This window comes from Callorhinus ursinus, unplaced genomic scaffold (assembly GCF_003265705.2).
Source record: "Callorhinus ursinus isolate GAN/ISIS: 27379988/994484 unplaced genomic scaffold, GSC_fseal_2.0 scaffold3, whole genome shotgun sequence".
Classification (NCBI taxonomy): domain Eukaryota; kingdom Metazoa; phylum Chordata; class Mammalia; order Carnivora; family Otariidae; genus Callorhinus; species Callorhinus ursinus.
In genome coordinates this window covers 36,882,225-36,902,675 of record NW_027397065.1, presented here as the reverse complement: position 1 = coordinate 36,902,675, position 20,451 = coordinate 36,882,225, and the positions used below count along the sequence as shown (strand labels likewise).

The following is a 20,451-nucleotide window of genomic DNA, read 5'->3' as shown; positions in this document are numbered from 1 at the left end:
GTGAATTATTTACACAGTGATTCTTTCTGAAATGGTATTCTTCCACCCTCTTTAAAAAAAAAGTCCCTCTTCAAAAAAAATCAATAAAATGGAAATAGAGACCCCTCTAAACATTATTAAAACCTGAAGAAAACATTGGTAACATTAAATATCATTGCTGGAGGTGATTATGATAACAAAGTTTTACATGAGGCCCTATTTTCTATTGCAAAGGATGGCGTACTAACAAAAAACTGTACTCTGAGCCAAATACAGAACTAGTTAATATTTTTCTGTGTGTTGGAAATAAGTCATGAAATTAATTCCAGAAAAACATTGATTTTTTTCATTTAAGAATTTTTCTCTGGAGCACAGCTAAGTTCTCCCCACATCGAAGAATTTTTATTCTTCCTTACAGAATAAAATGTAAGTAACACCTTCAAAAGCTGACAGTGGCATTATTTGAAAGGCACAGTGTAGTGCTTCTGACTTTCTCTAGGTTAGTAAAACAAACAAGAAATCTTGTTAGAATTGTGTTTAAAACAAGGATAAATGGGGGGGAGGGGGATGGGTTATCCTGGTGATGGGTATTGAGGAGGGCACGTTCTGCATGGAGCACTGGGTGTTATGAACAAACAATGAATCATGGAACACTGCACCAAAAACTAATGATGTAATATATGGTGATTAACATAACAATAAAAAAATAAAAAAAAAACAAGGATAAATAGGCTGTAAAAAAGACTTAAGAAACCCCATAATGTTTAATAATTATTTTGGCCTTGTTTCTGTGGTTATTCTTTATTTCCCAGCATTTGCTAAGTTATAAATAATGGAGTACAAGAGAAGAGTGTTATTCTTAACAATAATGGAACAATCCAGACTGGGCTCTGGAGCAGCATGTTTTATAAAGTTGAGTGTGGGTGCTTGTTTTCGGACAGTCCTTAAAGCCCTGCATGGACTTCTCCCACCCAGATAATTATTATCATATCAATCCATTTAGTTAGCTAAAATTTTCTACTTCAGGCCTATCTTAGAGAATAACCAAAATGTCTGGACTAATTCTCCATCTCTCCCTTCTTCTACCCCTGTAGAATTTAACTGACTTGTCACTGATATATATTCTGTTTGTGCTGGTAGTGCCAACTTCATGTAATTCAATTTGTATTTCAGGGTTATAATTTTATGTCAAACTCTTTTCAAACAAACAAACAAAACTTCAGTTAATTCAAATTCAGCCTCAAAGCCCAAATTTCTTAGCAAGGTCTTCTAAAAAAGTGTTGCAAAGTACATGGAAAGTTTTTGGACACCGGAGATATTTTGCAGACCCCTCCCACTCACAGGTGCCACATAAAATGTCACATCTTTTCTGAAGCCTTCCCTGAATTCCCTAGTTAGAGTTTGTCACTCTATGCTATATCTTTTGTCCTCTTGATACCAAATGTGTAATTATCATGGGATACTTATTTATTTACAGATTTTATATTTCCTACTAGATATTGTAGCCCTTCAAAATACAGACTATATAATGTTCATTTTTATTTCTCATGATTATCCCCCCAAATAAATGCATGTTTATTAGCTGAAATAGTGCTTAAATAGTTATTGAGTGACTCTAATTATATGTTCGGTTTTGTTCATTTGTTTTTATATCTCCAACCCTTAGACTAAGTTTCTACGGGTGAGAACCCATATATATTTTGTTCACTACTGTGAACCAAGGCCTGATTAATGGCTTTTAATGTTTAAGAGAGTTTCTGAACATAAAATTCTTTAACTCAAAGGAATGAACCTCTTGATAAATATTTTGGCATCATGGAAAAGATGGTTTTAAGATATAGCTGTAATTTTCAAAATGTCGGTTGTGGCTCATATTTATTTTATATGCTATCAATTCAGTTGACTGTGACCACCATTTTAGAAAAGGAAAAATGAAGTTGGATTGTATTAGTTTTCTGCTGCATAAAAAATTAACACAAATTTAACAGCTTAAAACAACATTATTTTTTTAAAATTTTTTTAAAGATTTTATTTTATTTATTTGAAACAGAGAGAGAGAGAGAGAGAGAGAGAGAGAGAGAGAGAGAGCACAAGAGGGGGTAGGGTGAGAGGGAGAAGCAGACTCCCTGCTGAGCAGGGAGCCCAATGCGGGACTCAATCCCAGGACTCCGGGATCATGACCTGAGCTGAAGGCAGTTGCTTAACCAACTGAGCCACCCAGGCACCCACAACATTAATTTATTATCTCACAGTGGCTTGGGTGTTGGTGCACAGGTTAGCTGGAGCCTCTGCTCAGGGTCTCACAAGTCGCAATAAGCTTGTAAGTGGGGACTGGGTCTTATATTAGTCTCAGGGTTCTCGTCTGTGATACTGTGATTTATGATAAGAAATGTATTTGGTCTCTGTCCCATTTTTGGTAGAAACCCTTGGAATTTCCTAAGTGATGAGAGCACAGAGTTGGCTTTTGTTGTGTTAATAGGTGATTTTTGGGCTGCACCTAAGAATGGGGGCTGGTTGCCAGTAGAACCAACAATGTGATTAGAGTATGAGAACTTTCAGCCCTACTGCCTCACCTCTGGGGGTGAACTAGAGGATGGACTAGAGGTTGAATCAGTTGCCACTGGCCAGTCATTTTATCAGTCATGTCTATGAAATGAAGCTTCCATTAAAAACCCAAAAGGACTGGGTTCAGAGAACTTCTGGGTTGGTGAACATGTGGCGATTCTTAGAGTGGTCTGATCCACCTGGAAAGGGCATGCAAGCCCTGCACTCTTTCTCCACACCTTGTCCTATGCATCTCGTCCATCTGACTATTTCTAACTTCTATCTTTTTTATAATAGCTGGCAATCTAATTGAAAAACAAGTTCCATGAGTTCTGTGAACAGCTTTAGCAAATTAATTGAACCCAAGGAGGGGGTTGTGGGAACCTCAGATTGATAGCCAGTCAGTCAGAAATACACGTAACATCTTGGGACTGGTATCTAAAGCCCAAGGAGGGGGTCGTGGGGATCTGGCAGGCCAGTCAGAAGCACAGGTAGAGACCTGGGCTTGCAATTTACATCTGAAGTGTGTGTGTGGGGGTGGGCAGGGGAGGCAGTCTTGTAAGACTGTGGAATCTGATGCTATCTCCAGGTAGATAGTGTCAGAATTGAGTTAAATTGGGGGATAAACCGCTAATCTAATGTCCAGAGAATAGCTTAGTGGTATGGGAGAACCTCTTCCATCCCATGTTGGAATTCGTACTAGAACCCTTTATATTTCAAAATCCTCTATTTCTTCAAGTCTCTGACCTCTTGACCCTCTTTTAAAGTGATCACCTGATTAAGTCAGGCTCACCCAGGATAATATCCCTTCTGATTAGCTTAAATTCAGCTGATTAGGGGCAAGAGACTTTAATTACAGCTGAAAAATGTCTTTACCTCTTCTTATAATGTAACCTAATCAAGGAGTAACATCTTATATCCACAGGAATTTTCCCTACCAAGGGGAGGGCATTACACAAGAGTATAACTCATTGGGAGTCATTTTAGAATTTTGTCTATCCTATTGCTTTAGTGATATGTGTGTATGTATGTGTGCAGGTTCATTGTTTAGGTATGTGTATGTCTGCGAAAGTAGTGGGTCCTAATGTCATAATGCAAAAGCCATTTTGAACCGTGGGTCACTTTCAAAAAATTTGAAAACCACTTGGCTATAGGATAAATTTACAATGCTTCTCAATTTCCAAAAGTAAGGAAATGCTTACTCCAACCATAAACAATGCTGAGCAGCTTTAGAAATCTTTTTTTTTTTTTTTGATATTCGTTACTGACTTTTGTGATTTTTGCAGTCACTCATTCATTCAATCCGTATTGAACATATTCTATATGTGAGGCTTTGCATTAGGCAACAAAGACCATAAATTCCTTGAGATCAGCAATCATGATGGAAGATCTATGTATACCTAAATAAAAGACCAATGTAATACCTGTTTGGAGGTGGGGCGGTGGGCGGGGGGCTGTTAGAGAATTTTGAAAGGGAAACAATGGTAAAAGTTCGTATTTTGAAGAAGTTTTAGTAGTAGTATTTCTGCTAAAGCACCATGTTTCTTTTCCAACTTTCTTAAAACTCAACTTCATAGCTCAATAATAGGAGAAATAAGACAAGCAATTAAAAGGAGAAGAAAGGAAAAGATTAAAGAAGAACTTATAAAGGAGCCTGGATCTGAAATAGGATTCTCACACATTTTAAAGAAATAATATCATTCTACTCAGCAATTAAAATAAAGAACTTAAAGTGCATTTCTAATATCATATCTTAGATTTTTTATAGTTTTATTACTCACCTCAGGTTACATCTCAGGGATGGAGTGAGCAACCACTCAAATTATTATTGATAAGGCTTGTGTGTCTTTGCATTTGCTGGGCTGGCAATTGGTTTGGCACAAGCTGTGAAAACCCCCAAATCAAGCACAAACCCTGCTCTCATCTGTCTCTGCCACCAAGCAGAAGCCAGTGGCAATGAGGAGATCATACACATTATACTTTGATTGTTATTTGGACATGCAGACTCCCCAAATTGCTCATAAATGAATGTCAATTCCCCTAAACGAAAGTACATTTTGATTAGCTAATTTTATTGTGACACACTATCCCTTATTAATGCACTAGAATACCATTGTACTTCAAAGCTTAGGTTGAAATTTTAAAGCCTCTGTCTCATTTTCTAATATATCTGTAGAAAGGGCTGCTCTGTTTCTAACATTGAGGTATTGTGTGCTGTACAAAGAAATGTTTTTCCTTAGTATCTTGAGACTTTCTGTTTCCCAATGAGCTCAGATTCAAGGTTAACACACAACAGTCATTTCCTGGGCAGTTAGATGAGGATATGTTCAGTTTAATGATTGTGAACCAATTGTCAGAAGCCTGGCTTCTGCACTTGTCATAAAGTACCCTCTAGTTCCTTATTGCCTTAAAATTTCTATCAGGACCATTGTCTTCCACGATCCTTTGATATTTCTCCCTTAATATTGATAGTATTTTTCTTGTAAAAATCTCCAAGAACTTAATGAATGTGTCTCATTACTCTTTTATTAATGTTGTTGATTAGATTTATGGATTTATGGATTCATAATTTGGGCTTATGAAAGATTTGTTCCCTTTGAGACACAAAGCCCAAGAAATAAATTAACCCTCCCCCATCCTCATTCTTTCTTCGTGTTCCACCTCTATTAGAAAAAATAAGCTTGGAATGCAAAACAAAAGAAAAGAATTATAGTTGTCACTAATTGATTGTTTTTCAGCATTCATGTGCAGTGTATAATTATCTAAAATTATGTTAAAATCCATAATTTTATGTGAAATGAAAGAGAAAGTGAAGCTCCATCTAGAAGGTAATCTAAATATTATAAACTCTATTAAATCTAACAAAGTACCTAGAATGACAACCTTGAAATACTTGAGTCAAACCCTTTATCTCCTGCCCATGAGTTCTGTAAAGATAGCTAAAAATAAATTGTTTACTCATTTTCCTGTAATAGAGATTTCAGTTCTCTATTTGCATAGCTTTCTTAGGGATGTTGCAGCTATTTCCACTTCTGTGTGTATTAATGCAAAAAGAGTTCAAGGGTAGATGTCCTTCAGATAATTCAAAATACATGTTATACTTGCAAAAGTTCAGTTTCAGTTGAATAACCTGCACTTAGCACAGAGTGACATTTAATTTAGATGTTCAGTAGTATAGATTATTGGTCCTGGGGGTTATACCTTGGCCAGTAATGAGTGCAAAAGTGACATATGACTGATGTTATTGTTTGCAAATTATTATACTGCTAGTGAAGGTAACTATTAAAGACAATCAAATATAGCTCAGTTGTATAGTGAAATCATTACTTTCTGCAAATATCTTGTGATTTATTCAAAAGCATTATGAAGCACCAAAGAATTTGAGAGACTCTCCACCATAATCCAAGGAGGTTGTGACCTCATAGATTAAATGGAATGATGAGTTTCTGTTGTCACAATGACACAGCCTTGAAGATGCAGCCTTGGCAGTACAAGGTTAGCTTGATGGGATTAAAGCAATGAATGGATTTACATAACATTTGAAATGTTGGTATGTGATCTTCATTGTCAAGTAAAATATTGACTTAGCAGAGATTGATTTGCTGTTGAAAACATTCATTTCTGGTGTAGAATAAAATTCTGAAAAACCTTTATCTTACTAGTAGCTCTTCTCTCCAAATATGTTTTGAGGGCAGTTTCTCTTTGGACCACAGTTTCATCAATACCTGGGCTCCTACTGTATTCAGATTCCTTACCATGATAATAATCTCTTAACTACTCCCCATTTCCTCTCCTCTCCCTCTCCCTCTTCCTCTTCCTCTTAGCAAAGATGGTGATTGGCAACTTTAAAAATGATCTCAGGTTTTCAGATATTCTTTTTCAGTGTAACCAAGCTCTCATCTGAGGTTCATCAAGACTGGGTAGCTTGGCTCATGAAAAGAGTTAAAAAAAAAAAAAAAAAAAGACTCCAATTCTCCTGTCCACCATTTCGCTGGAAGAATTAATGGCATATTTAAATTTTCAGTTTTCCGAAGAAGCCCTTTCATTGTTCTCCATCCTACCACAGTGCTGAGTTTGTATTTAAACGTTTCATTTTGTGCATTTCAAACTGTCAGGCTGAAGAAATACCAATAAGTGTGTTAGGTTTAGATAATCGAAAATTCCCTTTACTCAGCTTCTTAGTCTATATTTATCTGTCTGGCTGTGAAATCTATTCCAAGAGTATTCATCTACCACCCAAATCTATTCACCAAGCATCAAGACTCATCAGTGAGATGGAATAATGCCATTTAATTAGTCTTTGATATACAGCTTAATTAGGTCTTAATAAGGGGTAGTGCATCCTAAAATCAATTATCTTGCTCTTTTTAATAAGAGCAACTAATTAGTAGGAAAAATCACCACAGTTTTCTTTTTATCCTGAAGCTTTCCATGGTGCTAGGAAGAAGGTTATGAAGAAGAAAAAAATACTCCAGAATATTTAGAAGAAATGTCATCTTGAACCTAAAAGGATATATTCAAAATAGTTGCAATAGGTTAGAAATATTTTACAGAAAATGCAATGCCACCAATTTAGCATCTTCGCATATTTTGTGATTTTTTAGTTCGTGCAATAAAGAAAAGTTAAATGCCTTCCTACCTGTATGTTTAGCTCTTCCTTAATATTGTTAAGTATCCTAGATGTAGGTCCACTGCAACTATGTCTTCAGTAATTAGAGTGCCACATTTTCAATTAATCATTTTGATTAACTGGTACCTGTTTTGTTCTAGCCTAGGAAGTGCCCCCATAAGCTGCTAAAGACAATTACTACTTGAGTGACTCTGTGTTCTAGGTCTTTGGATTTTTCTGTGTATATTTTGTTTTCTACAATATAGTAGATTATACTTAGCTGTTCAAAGAAGGATTGCCTTTTCATGATACTCATAAATTTAACACATTTATTCAACTTCTGTGAACTAGGTACTGCTCAAGCCACTGACATTTGGATGTGAATAAAACAAAGTCCTTGCTTTCAAAAAAAAATCTTCAAAGAGCTCACATTTTAATGATATGAAATAAGAAGTGAACATGAAAACAAACAAGGGAATTTCAGAAAATGGTCTGTAAATGCAGTCACGTAGGGTACTGTGGTACAGAGTAACTGGGGACAGAAGATGTGCTTCAGATGGGAAGGTCAAGGAAAGGGTCTCTGAGGAGGTATGTTTAAGCTGAGACCAGAAGGAAGAGAAGGAGATGGTCAGGGGTAGGTCTAGTAGAAGAGCAAAGGAAAGGCCCTGAGTCAGGGAAAAACTTGTTGTATTTGAAGAATATAAAGAATGGCACTACCCCAGATATCAGTAATGGAAAGGAGGAGGGGTAAAAAAATGAGGTCATATAGAAGTTGGAATTCAGCTCAGGCTGAGCCTGGTAAACTATGGCAAAGAATTTGGATGTTATTCTGAGTAGAGTAAGAATTTGTTCGTTGGGGAAATAGTGTGATTGACCTAACTTACATATTTTCACAATCAGAATGAATATTTAATTATAGAACCTACATGGTAAGTATATAGGCTTTTACAGTACAGTTGCTTCAACTTTATGTTTGAAATTTTTCATAATCAAATGCTGAGAAAAAAATATGGCCATTGAAATGGAAGAATTAGAAGCATGGGATGATCTAAGAATCAGATGATGTTAGTTTAAATTAGGATTTTAGTGGGAGAAATGGAGAGCGAGACCCACCTCCTCCAAATGAGAAGGCATAGTGATTGTATTAAAAATGAAAGGCGCATTATGTTGGGCCTCTGAAAAAAATTGTCTAGTGATTATTGTATTGCATTTAGAGTAAGTTCTTTCCATGGCTTCGGGTCACCTAGCCGAAGAGAAATACATTAATAGTCAGAAATGCCTGCCTTGTCAAGTTTGTCAAGAGTTGGAAGAGGACTTCATGGGGATCAGACTGAGCCAGTGGAGTGTACTCTGAATTATGCTCCATTACTTATGAACTGAAGCAATGCTGCACCATCTGTCCGGGTGTATATGACTTGTTTTAATTCAGGCATGCTTAAGGATACGGTAAAGAACTTGGAAGCCAGGTTCTGTCTTTGCCTAGTTCCCTTTGGGAAAAGCACTCACCTCAGCAGGAGGCTAGCTTCCAGGAAAATCCTTCAAAGAATCCATTAATACTAGCTGCTTGCTGCTAACTACTTCCTGGGAATGCATGCTTTATAGAAAGGGACAACAAATGAGGGACCTTTTTGAAGAGCCTCGTAATCAAGCTCAAGAAGGTAACGGACTTTATGCTTGGCCTCAACCACAGTCGTGTACAATTGGCACTTAATAAAAACAACTCTCTGATGATAAGGGCACCCGTACCAGCGAGAGCAAATACATTAATTTTTTTTCTTTTTTTTTCTGAGAGCTGTAAGCATCCTCTCGCTCTTGCTTGCCTCAGCAGTACGCAATCAAAAGATGAACTAATACACATACAACTTAGGTATATGTCACATTTGAGAAGCCCTTACTGGACAAAGTCCTTCAATAAATTTAACTTATATTTTTAACTTGAGCACTTTCAGAGGGCATAATGATTTCTCTTACAGAGCTCATTAGGTCTTACCTGGGAGATTTAAGAAAGCGAAAAAGCTGAAAATAGACATGATCTGCTGTAAAGGAAGTGCTGTAGCTATAGTTGGCTACTCAGAGTTCAAGACTGTATCACAGTGATGAACAGGTGCGTTCTTGCTTCAGTCTGCATTTTTTGTATTGCCTTCCCATAGTAGGCAGTGATCACAGCACACCACCACTATTTAACAAGTCTAACATGCTCTCCGCCTCTTTGTTTTTCCCTTCAGTGTGTTAGTCATGCTTTTTTGAGGGGAGAATTGTTCTGAAAAGCCATTTCCCCTCATGAGGCCTAGTAAATTGTTGCCTTCCTTTGATAGCTAATCCTGATTCAAATGTTGATCCTGATAGTTCAGGTCTCAGCTTAACATCCTGTGAGTACTAACTGCTGAATGGGAAAAGCAATAGAGCTACTGTGAGACAGACTACATCAGAGGTGCCACAGAAGAGAAGAACAGATGTTTTGGTCTCATTTAATCCCAACACAATGGGATTTGGGGAGGGAAAGTGAGTAGGATGGAGCTATTGTTGGAAGAAAAGGGTAAACAGCTCCAAGTCTTTCTAATGAAAAGATTGGATTGAACATGGCATTTATACATTCATTCAGAAGGAACTAAATGTCTGACCTAATCAAGAGCAAAGGATTTAGGGAGACTTCATGATATAGTTTTAAAATTAGAAGATTATCAGAATGAGGTTTACAACTAACAAGTTCCAGTTTTTAGTATTCTGCCAACACACATACACAAGTTACACTCAAGTTTAGGGCCTCAATACAGAGCTCAGCCCCATAAAGGATTGACTAAAGGAAGGATGGATGGATTGATAGAGAGGTGAAGGAAGGTCCTCATAATAGAATGAGTGAACACAATTTTTGACCCTAAAATGACATTATTGGTACATTTTAGAGATGAAAATCAGAACCACACTTCAGTATTATAGCCATATGCAGGAAACCAAGATTTATGCCAAAAGTCTCCAACCTCATCTTTTCCCAGGCATCTTGGTGAAATGTCACGTTTGCTTTGCTCAGAGTAAGCCAAGGAACTGCTAATACTGGAAACTCTGGATAATCAACACACATCAACTGCATAGAGAAACTTGGCTCTAATTTCAAACTCTTAGAGGCCTTCAGTTGACTGAAGCCTTAACAGTTGGCTCTGGCTTACTATTGCTTCTGTTTCTAAAGCCTCATCCTCAACTGAAACCTCAGTAATTGTCTGTTCCACATGAGCTATCACTTTGTTACAAGCTTTCATGCTCTTTGTTTTTACACTGAATTGTTTTGTCTGCATGTCTTGTTGTAGATAATAGATGGATAGAAGGTATAGTTAAAAATGAAGAGCTGGCTGCAGTATTTCAGATTCAAACTCATTCAGTTTCCTTGCTTTGTGACCCTGAGTAAGGAGTTAAATTCTCTGAGCCTCAGGGAATGTGGTGAGGAATGAAAAGATGCTTATAAAACTCTTAGGATAATGTTTGGCATTAGTAAGCCTTCAAATGTTTATTGTCATTATTTTAAGGTTTAAAGAATATTTTCTCTCTCTTTTACATTATTATATTCTATGATTGAGCATAATATTAAGGACTGAGGTGCTCCAGCCCTTTTTGTATTTCCTGTAGAAAATGTTTTTTCTTCTTTCTGTTATCTTTCTTTATAAATTGTGCTCTTTTGATATATATTTTTTCATTACCCATACATAAATCTTGAAAGTTAATACATAATAGTACTTTCACTAAAACCTTCTCTTCCCACCCCCATACCAGGTTGTTACAACTAAACCTATTATTATTATGTCTCCCTACAAAGTAGTGAATTGACTCACCATGATAGCATTTAAGTCCAACAAATTTGCCATATGACCAGTAACAAAATTGTCTTAGGTATCTGTTTTGGCTTCTGTGCATTCTCAAATAACATAATTTGAAGCAAGAGTAAAATAGATACTAATTACAATGATGATAGGAAGCACAAGAATGCCTCTGCCATTGTTTTATGTCCTTCTCTGCAGAAATCTATGAAGATAGGAAACAAAAGGCAGCCTGTTTCTCTATATGGCTCACTTCTATATAGTTCGTATAGCCATTTATGGCTTCTTTTGCTCTTCTCTTTAATTGATTTCCTTATTCAGCAAATAGAAGCAAGATACAATTAACCTTGTGAGTAGTTCTTTAGGGGGGTACATATTCAGATTTGATTGGGTCTCAGTTGGGTCACTCTCATTGACCTGAAGGTCAAAAAAAGAACATGCTTGCTGCTTTTGGGTAAGTAATATTGAATTAAATCTCTTCAGAGACTAGTTTTAAGCCTGGAAAAGTCTTCTGGCTTAAACAGTGAGATAATTGGAGTGTCTTGTGGCATCAAGTGTTTGAGTGCAAATTAATATTTCTGTGTGATTGCTTGCTATACGTTTTTAAAGGATTCCCATTGAAAGTGAGTTTAGTTTACATACAAGCCTCGCAGTTATCTATTGAAAACAGTTGCAAGTAGCAGTTACAGCAGTAATTACTGGACAACCATTTGTTTAGGATATGAAGGTCAGGTCATGTTTTCCTGACACATTAAACAAATATCTACATGAGTCAGGGTGTTTCAAAAGTTAAATGCCTTCTGATGACATATATTTAATTGAAATTCCACAGAGCAATATTTCTGTTTTTCTCTTGTCTTGAGATAAAGACGTCCTCCTCTCTTGCTAAAGAGCAAGTTGTGAAATTTGGGGTTTGGAGGGCAAATAAATTCAGGGCAGGAGGGATCCTTTTGAAATCTTGGCATACAAATGTCTGCGAAACTACTCCAAATTAGAATGGCTTTTATGAAGTTTTTAGATCCATAGAGCCACCCATGTCGTCTTTTCTACACTCTGATTCTCCTAACTTGATGAATGGTTTCAATTTATTAAAAAAAAAAGAAGTTTCTCTGTTCATTTTCTGACCCCAGCACATATTTTAACTTTAAAATATTTCTGTTCCTCAAGGTAACACTCTAGATACACAACACTCAGAAAGGACCATATCTAATTTGATTTATTTTCTTATATACTATATTATAAACTTGAGGCTTAATTTTTATGTAGTTTTAAAGGTGGAATGTTTGTTCCTCAGGTGTGTTTTATTCATTAAATATTGGGTGCTTAGGACCTGTGATCTTGCTGAGGGACTTAAAAATATTCTTGAGACATGAAAAAAAATACATATATATGTCTTAAATCTCGAGAAGAAAAAACTGAATTTGAGGTCAATGCATGCTTAATTCAGTGTTCATAACATAGCACATCAATTCTATTAGTTGTTAAGTTTAGTATCATCAAAATTTCCTAACACTTAAAAACATTTTGCAGGTTAGATAGCCTTGCTTTATAAGAATTCCTGGTGTGCACAATTACTCTTGAGGAGTCACTGCCAATCATAAATTAAGTCAGTGACATATAACCAAATAATTTCCAAAACAAAGTTATAAACAATAACTGTTCACCACATTAAAATCATTTTAATGTCAAACAGACATGCATGTTAATATTTTCAATATGATTTTGGAAAAGTGCCTCCAAGAATCAATTTGAAGATCTAAGGAATGCTAAAAGTGGCCTTCTTGGCCCTCAGCGAATGAAGATGTTTTCTACTTAACTCTTACCATAAAATGTATATATTTAGAACTGAAAGCAGGGTCTTGAAGAGATATTTGCATACTTATGTTCATAGCAGTAATATTCAAAATAGGCAAGAGGTGGAAGCAACCCAAAGATCTATTAATGGATAAATGGATAAACAGAATGTAGCATATACATACAATGTAATATTATTCAGCCTTAAAAAAAGAAAGAAATCCTGTCATATGCTACAACATGGTTGAATCTTGAGGATATTTTGCTAAGTGAAATAAGCCAGTACAAAGGGAGAGATACTCTATGATTCCATGTATATGAGTTATTGAAAGTAGTCAAATCTACAGAGACAGAAAGTAAAAGGATGGTTCCTAGGAACTAAGAGATGGGGAGTTACTATTTAATTGGTGTAGACCTTCAGCGCTGCAAGAAGTAGTTAGGTATATCTATTACACAAACGTGAATATACTTAGCACTACTGAACTGCATACTTAAAAATGGTTATGATAGTAAATTTTATGTGTTTTTATAATTTGTTTTCAAATTTTTATTCAAATTCTAGTTAACATATAGTGTAATATTGGTTTCAAGAGTAGAATTTAGTGATTTATCACTTATATATAACACTCAGGGCTCATCACAACAGGTGCCCTCCTTAATACCCATTACCCATTTGGCCCATCCCCTAACCACCTCCCCTCCATTAACCCAATGGACTTTGTTCAGTTTGTTCTCTGTAGTTAAGAGTCTCTTATGATTTGCTTCCCTCTTTCTTTTTTCCCCCTTCCCCTATGTTTATCTGTTTTGTTTCTTAAATTCCACATGTGAGTGAAATCTTACTGTATTTATCTTGCTTTGACTGACTTGTTTCGCTTAGCATAATATGCTCTAGCTCTGTAATACACTCTCGCTCATTGCAGATGTCAAGATTTCTTTCTTTTTGATGGCTGAGTAATATTCCTTCGTGTGTGTGTGTGTGTGTGTGTGTGTGTGTGTGTGTGTGTGTGTGTATCTTTGTCCATTTATCAGTTGATGGATGTTTGGCTTTTTCCATAATTTGGCTGTTGTTGATAATGCTTCTATAAACATTGGGGTGCAAGTGTCTCTTTGAATCAGTATTTTTGTATCCTTTGGGTAAATACTAGTAGTGCAATTGCTGGGTTGTAAGGTAGTTCTATTTTTAACTTTTTGAGGAAACTTCGTACTATTTTCCAGAGTGGCTGCACCAGCTTGCATTCCAACCAACAGTGTAAGAGGGTTCCCCTTTCTCCGCTTCCTTGCCAACATCTCTTGTTCCCTGTGTTGTTAATTTTAGACATTCTGACAAGTGTGAGATGATATCTTACTGTAGTTTTGATTTGTATTTCCCTGATGATAAGTGATATTGAGATCTTTTTGTGTGTCTGTTATCCATCTGTATGTCTTCTTTGGAAAAATGTCTATCCATATTTTTTAACTGGATTATTTTTTGGGTGTTGAGTTTGATAAGTTCTTTATAGATTTTGGGTACTAACCCTTTATCAGATATGTCATTTGCAAATATCTTCTCCCATTCCGTAGGTTGCCTTTTAGTTTTGTTGATTGCTTCCTTCACTGTGCAGAAGCTTTTTATTTTTATGAAGTCCAATAGTTCATTTTTGCTTTTGTTTCCCTTTGCCTCCAGTGATGTGTATAGTAAGAAGTTGCTATGACCAATGTCAAAGAGGTTGCTGCCCGTGTTCTTTTCTAGGATTTTGATGGTTCTCTGCCTCACATTTAGGTCTTTCATCCATTTTTTTAAAAGATTTTATTTATTTACTTATTTGAGAGAGAGATCATGGGGTTGGGGAGCCATAAAGGGAGAAGCAGACTCCCCACTGAACAGGGAGCCCAGTGTGGGACTTGATCCCAGTACCTTGAGATCATGACCTGAGCCAAAGGCAGACGCTTAACCGAATGAACCACCCAGGCGCCCTCTTTCATCCATTTTGAATCTGTTTCTGTGTATGGTATAAGAAATTGGTCAAGTTATACTCTTTTGCATGTTGCTGTCCAGTTTTCCCAACACCATTTATTGAAGAGACTGTCTTTGCCATTGGATATTCTTTCCTGCTTTATTGAAGATTAGTTGACCATAGAGTTGAGGGTCCATTTCTGGGTTCTCTGTTCTGTTCCATTGATCTGTGTGTCTGTTTGTATGCCAGTGCATACTGTCTTGATGACTACAGCTTTGTAATATATCTTGAAGTCCAGAATTGTGATGCCTCCAGTTTTGCTTTTTTTTTTTTTTTTTTTAAAATTTTTTTGGCTGTTCGGGGTCTTTTGTGGTTAGCTATTACAAGTTTTTGAGCCCTCACTCTATTCCTAGGATTGTGCTATATATAGAAATATTTTGATAAACACAAGTTTTTGTCTTGTTTTCATATCACTTCCCCAATATAGTGGGAAAGAAAAAAATATATATATATACACACACACATACACACATATATACACATATATCTACATGTATATAATAGTTCTCAAACTTGAGTAATTTAAAACCCATTTAAATTAAAAAGAAAAGTAACAAAAAGGTAAGACATAAATTTTGTGTAAAGTTAATGAAATATGTACATAAGTAAAACCTGATTGAACAAATAGTATTTAACTTTTGGACAATTATAAAGCAAACAAAAATTATAAATGACACTATTACTTTTATTTCCTTTAAATATGTGATCCCTTCTTTGTATGGCAATGTAGATACATTTGTTAGGCCTTCAAATGGGAGAAAACATTTTTACATTTTTTATCCCATGTTATTTTCTTTAGCATATGACAATATAGTGTGATATGTCCAACATGATTAAAAAAGTAAATGCAAACTTCAGCATTTAAATAGTATCATAGTACTTAGTTATAAATGCTCAACTGGATGATCTAGAAATGCTTACATATATATTTTTTTAAAATCATTAATGAAATAAAAACAAACTTAAAACATTTTCAAAAATATTTCAAAGACACCCTCTGAGAATACAAGAGGAACCCCAGTTTGGGAAAACCTAAGTTATAATACAATGTGAGAAGACGTATTAAAGAGATATATATAAAGTGATATTGGAATATGAGAGGATGATTTATTCTGCTACAGGGCACCAAGGAAGGCTTCAGAGAGAAAGTGTCAATTAACATTTAAATTGGACTTCCTTAGCTGAGTATGAAATGCCAATGAGGTAAGTGTGTGTGTGTGTGTGTGTTTGTGTTTGTGTTTGTGTGTGTTGCTAGAGAAGCAAATTCCAATAGTGGGAGTAACTTTAGCAAAGGCCAAGGCATAAGACAGAGTGTGGTACACCTGAGGGAGCAACATGTAGTATATTTGGGAGTGTAGCTGAAGATAGAAATAGAAAGGTACAGAGGGCCAATTTATAAAGGACTTTGATGCCATACTTAAGAATTTTGAACTTTATTTAATAGTAATGTGGCACTATCAGAGACTATTAAATTACAGAGAAAAGGTTGATTATATTTGTGTTTTAGAAATACACTGATAAAGAATTACATAAGGACAGGTTGTATAGCAAGAAAATAATAACTGCCACCAGGAGTTACAAATAAACCTAAAAGATTTGTCAAGACTGAAGATAAGTTAATGTAAAGGCAATTATTTTGTTTAATGTTAAGGAAACAATGATTTTTTTTTCTTAAGGAGGGACCAAAACTGCAAAAGAAATTTGTATATTACTATTATTTAGTTTTTGAGATACAGTAAATACCACCATAAAACCTTTTAAAATAAATGGCTGGAGTTTCCAACTAAAAGGACTAAGAGGAAGTGTTCTTATATTTGTGAATATTTTTCAAGTGAGATCAGGTCACTGAATTACAGATGTGGGAGAGATAAGGAACTGAACATTTTAAGACTCCCAGTGCTGTGTTTTTTCCTACTGAGTATGATTCATGCTTCCTTCAAGAACAGAAGTGAGAAGATCTATCTTTTTGTGATAAGCCAAGTTGAGAAAAGTGCAGGTATGGGAATTTAGGTATGGGTCATAATAGATTGATTTTGGTTACACCTTGAATTGGAAAGAGAACAGATGAAAGATTCTCATTCATTCTTTGGTGTTATAAGACGTCACTTAGAAGTTGAAGTTGAGGCAGTCATTAAAAACATGTTGCTAGCCTGATTTCCTGGATATCCACAGATGAATTAAATTCATTATTTTAGGGGCGCCTCGGTGGCTCAGTGGGTTAAGCATCTGCCTTCGGCTCAGGTCATGATCCCAGCGTCCTGGGATCAACCCCTGTGTTGGGCTCCCTGCTTAGTGGGGAGCCTGCTTCTCCCCTTCCCTCTGCTACTCATGCTCTCTCTCTCTTTCACTCTCTATCTCAAATAAATAAAATCTGTAAAAAATTCATTATTTCAAAAATTGAAGTTATAAACTTACCTGTCTCAAACATTGTCGCTCTTTCTGAATTTTACTTTTAGTAAATGGCATGCCTAATTTTCCATTGACACTCCCTCCTGGTTGCTAAAACTATAACCCTGGTAACCCTCTAGAATCCCCCCTTTCCCAGATTTTCTTGCCAAATTTCTTTGCTTCTATATTTATAGAATTCATCCATTCTGCTCTGTAGTAACTGCAAGCTACTGCCTCCATTTAATTCCTTATTATCTCAAACCTCTGTTCTTAAAATATTCTTGTCTCTGGTTTTGCCTTCTTCTCAATACATCCTTCACAAATCTACCATAATAATATTTTGACCTAAAATATAATCAGTCCCTAATATATTGGGACAGTATGGTTTCAGTCTCATGAAGTCATATAATGGGTTTAATATCAAGCATAATGTTTATAGGCTGAGAATTGTGAGACAATATTATTTAGCCTTCATGTCTTAGTTTCTCTCACAGTAAGGCTGTGAGGATTAAATAGTATGTAGAACAATACATGGTACATAGTGAATGCTTAGCAGTGTTGTTATGGTCTTTGTTGTGACTCCCCTCGGCCCCCCCCCCCCCCCCCCCCCCCCCCCCCCTCCTTATCTCCATCTCAGGAAAATCCAATGTGGTAATCAAGGCTTTCTGTAATCTAGCCACTGCTCACCTCTCAGGTCTTATCTTTCTCCTATGATATTAGGAACTGTGGGCTTCAGACATGTAGAGGAACCTGAATGAACCTGAATGAACCATGATTACTCTTCGTTTTAGGCCCTTACACATGCTGTTCTCATTAAATATCTTTTCCCCTTGGCAAAATAGTTTCTAATTTCCTTCTTTGTTCATATTAATGCTCTTGGAGAGCAGTTTGCCAGCCCTATCAGAACGGAGTAGCTGTAATGCTATATATTCCTGTGATACCTCATATGTACTTTTATCATGACAGTTATTACCCTGCTTCGTTGCTTATCTGTCTCATCAACCAAGCTGAACTCCCTAAGGCCAGGATTTTAGGCCTTACTCATATCTAAAATTTCAGGATGTAGGCCAAATATATCTTAAATGAAAGTGGCTCGAGTTATGTTAGTAGCCTTCCCAAATTTCAGGAGATCCTCAGAAATCTCTCTGTGGAGAATAAACCCATTTTGATGATAGATTATTACTCATATATACAAACCAGAATTGTAAAATTGGAGAACATTTATGAACTATTTAAAATTAACCCCATTATTTTAATATTTTACCTCTTTTCCCCAAATTAAGACTTGAAATTGCTCCCTGGAGCAGTTGGTAATTTGTATAGTTAAATATATTTGACAAAGTATAGTTTTCAAATGAGAAAACATAGACATATATTTCAAAAGAATAGTAGCTACAAAATATTTTAACACAAAGGAAATTTTGATCAGAAGTCTCTTAGAGGCCAGTTAGAGAAATCAAAATGTTCTGGCAACTGGAACAATTGAGATTAAGTAAACTAATTCCATGGTTTTCCTTTCTCTGAATGGTCTATTATTGCTTTGGTTCATTTGCAAAATAATTTTTAGTTTCAAAAAGAAAATTGTGTTGATATTAAGGAAAACATTTGGGAATTGTAATTAGATTGTAGAGAAGAAATTATTGTAATGATGCATCTTTCCTTATTCAGTATATTAGATCTCTGTTTTCCATTTTTCTTTTGTTCTTCTCAGGTTATCAATTTTTTTCCTAGCTTTCTATTTTTTTTTTAAACTACAATGTTCAGTGAAATCCCCCAAACAGTCTATACTCTGAGGAATTTATATTCTTCTAAAAGAAAAGGTTCTAAGTTAAAATTGGGACACTGGCAGTGCTTCACAGTCTCAAACCAATTCCCAGGGTAATGCAGAAAGCATTTTTGACCCCCTAAAGAGGGTATGGCATGAAATGTGCATTCAATTCTTCAACTAGGGAGATAATTTAACATGGAACCTTATGTATTTGTTATCCTAGGAATCTGCAGTTTCTCTTTTTGTCATTCTTTGTGTGTGTGTTTCTGTCTTTGTTTTGTGTATGTGTGTGTATGTGTGTGTCAGTGTACACATATATATACATGTACACTCTCTGTATCATGTGTTCCAGTGAAGATAAATCTATCTGTTCCTGAAAGACTAGGCAGGAAGCTCAAGCCTGGCCAGGTACAACATCAAAATCTACTAACTCCAATTTTTTTTTTTTAAACCACGTTACTTACTAAGAATATCTTCAGTCTGAAGAAGATGACAAGTTCATTGTAAGGAGGACAGAGACAGAAACCAGGATCTATTTGAGCTCTTTCATCACTTAATCTAGCAGTATTCACAGCCCCTTGAATTTTCAGTTATATGAGACAGTAGATGTTGGATTTTCTTTTGTTTATGGGAAAAGGAATCCACACTGATAACATGAGCATTAGGTAGTTTCTCATGGGTTCCAAAGTCTTGCAATATGTAAGAGGCCCTCAAAAGAGATTTAAAACATAGATTCTCAGACCCCAAACAGAGACTTTGGTTCATTTGGGAAGGAGAGAGAGAGGGAGAAAAATGCTGGATTCTACATTTTAAAGAAGGATCTTCAATTATTCTAACGTGGATAGTCTACACACTATATATTGGAAAAACTAATGTAATGATTGCCTGTTTTCTTTTTCACAGTTGTCCAAAGGCTCTCCTGAGGAAATGTTTTAGACTAATATTAAAACCAAAATTAAAAGCAACTTGAATTTATATCCCTTAATCATTTACCTTTGGAATTTCCACCCTTTCCTTTGAGTTAACATCATCCTGCCTGCAAGGGTCTTGGGGTAAATTTTTACAATGTCAATAGCTCTCCTGTAGGTTCTGAAAAATTAACTGTACTTATAATTTACTTTAAGATAATTTAAGGCTTAAGAGTTATTTATTATTATTTTTTGTAAACTTAAAAAACAATTTATTAATTTACCACCAGAGTTAAATTTTATATGAACCACAGTAGTCAGGTCATCTGACTGGCCTATTCCTATTCCTATTCCTCCAGCTATCAGAGCCAAAGACAATTTTACTGTCCAGTCTTCTCTAGATCAGGCTCAGATAAAAGAGTTTAAAAATCTGTTTATTTTAAGTCGGGAAAAAAGGAAAGAAAAAGGAAGGCAGGAGGGAAAAAATGAACTGTGGAAGAATGAAGGAAATTATTGAGAATTAATTATATTAACTGTTGAATCTACTAAGAAGAATAGAAATTATTTTTCTTAGCAATTCCATTCTACTAATTTCATTTAATTCACTGATTTGGTCAGTGAGTATCTGTGGAATATTAGCTATGTTCCAAGCATTGCATTA

General features: G+C 35.7%; 1 protein-coding gene across 1 annotated transcript in view; it reads left to right on the top strand.

Moving 5' to 3' along the window:
* The first annotated feature begins 5,996 nt into the window (after positions 1–5,996).
* TENM2 (teneurin transmembrane protein 2) overlaps positions 5,997–20,451 on the top strand; it is a 1,506,090-nt gene continuing 1,491,635 nt past the window's right edge. Inside the window, exon 1 of the mRNA XM_073890196.1 lies at positions 5,997–6,073. The gene's annotated coding sequence lies outside the window, so the exon portion shown is untranslated. The remainder of the gene's footprint in view (positions 6,074–20,451) is intronic.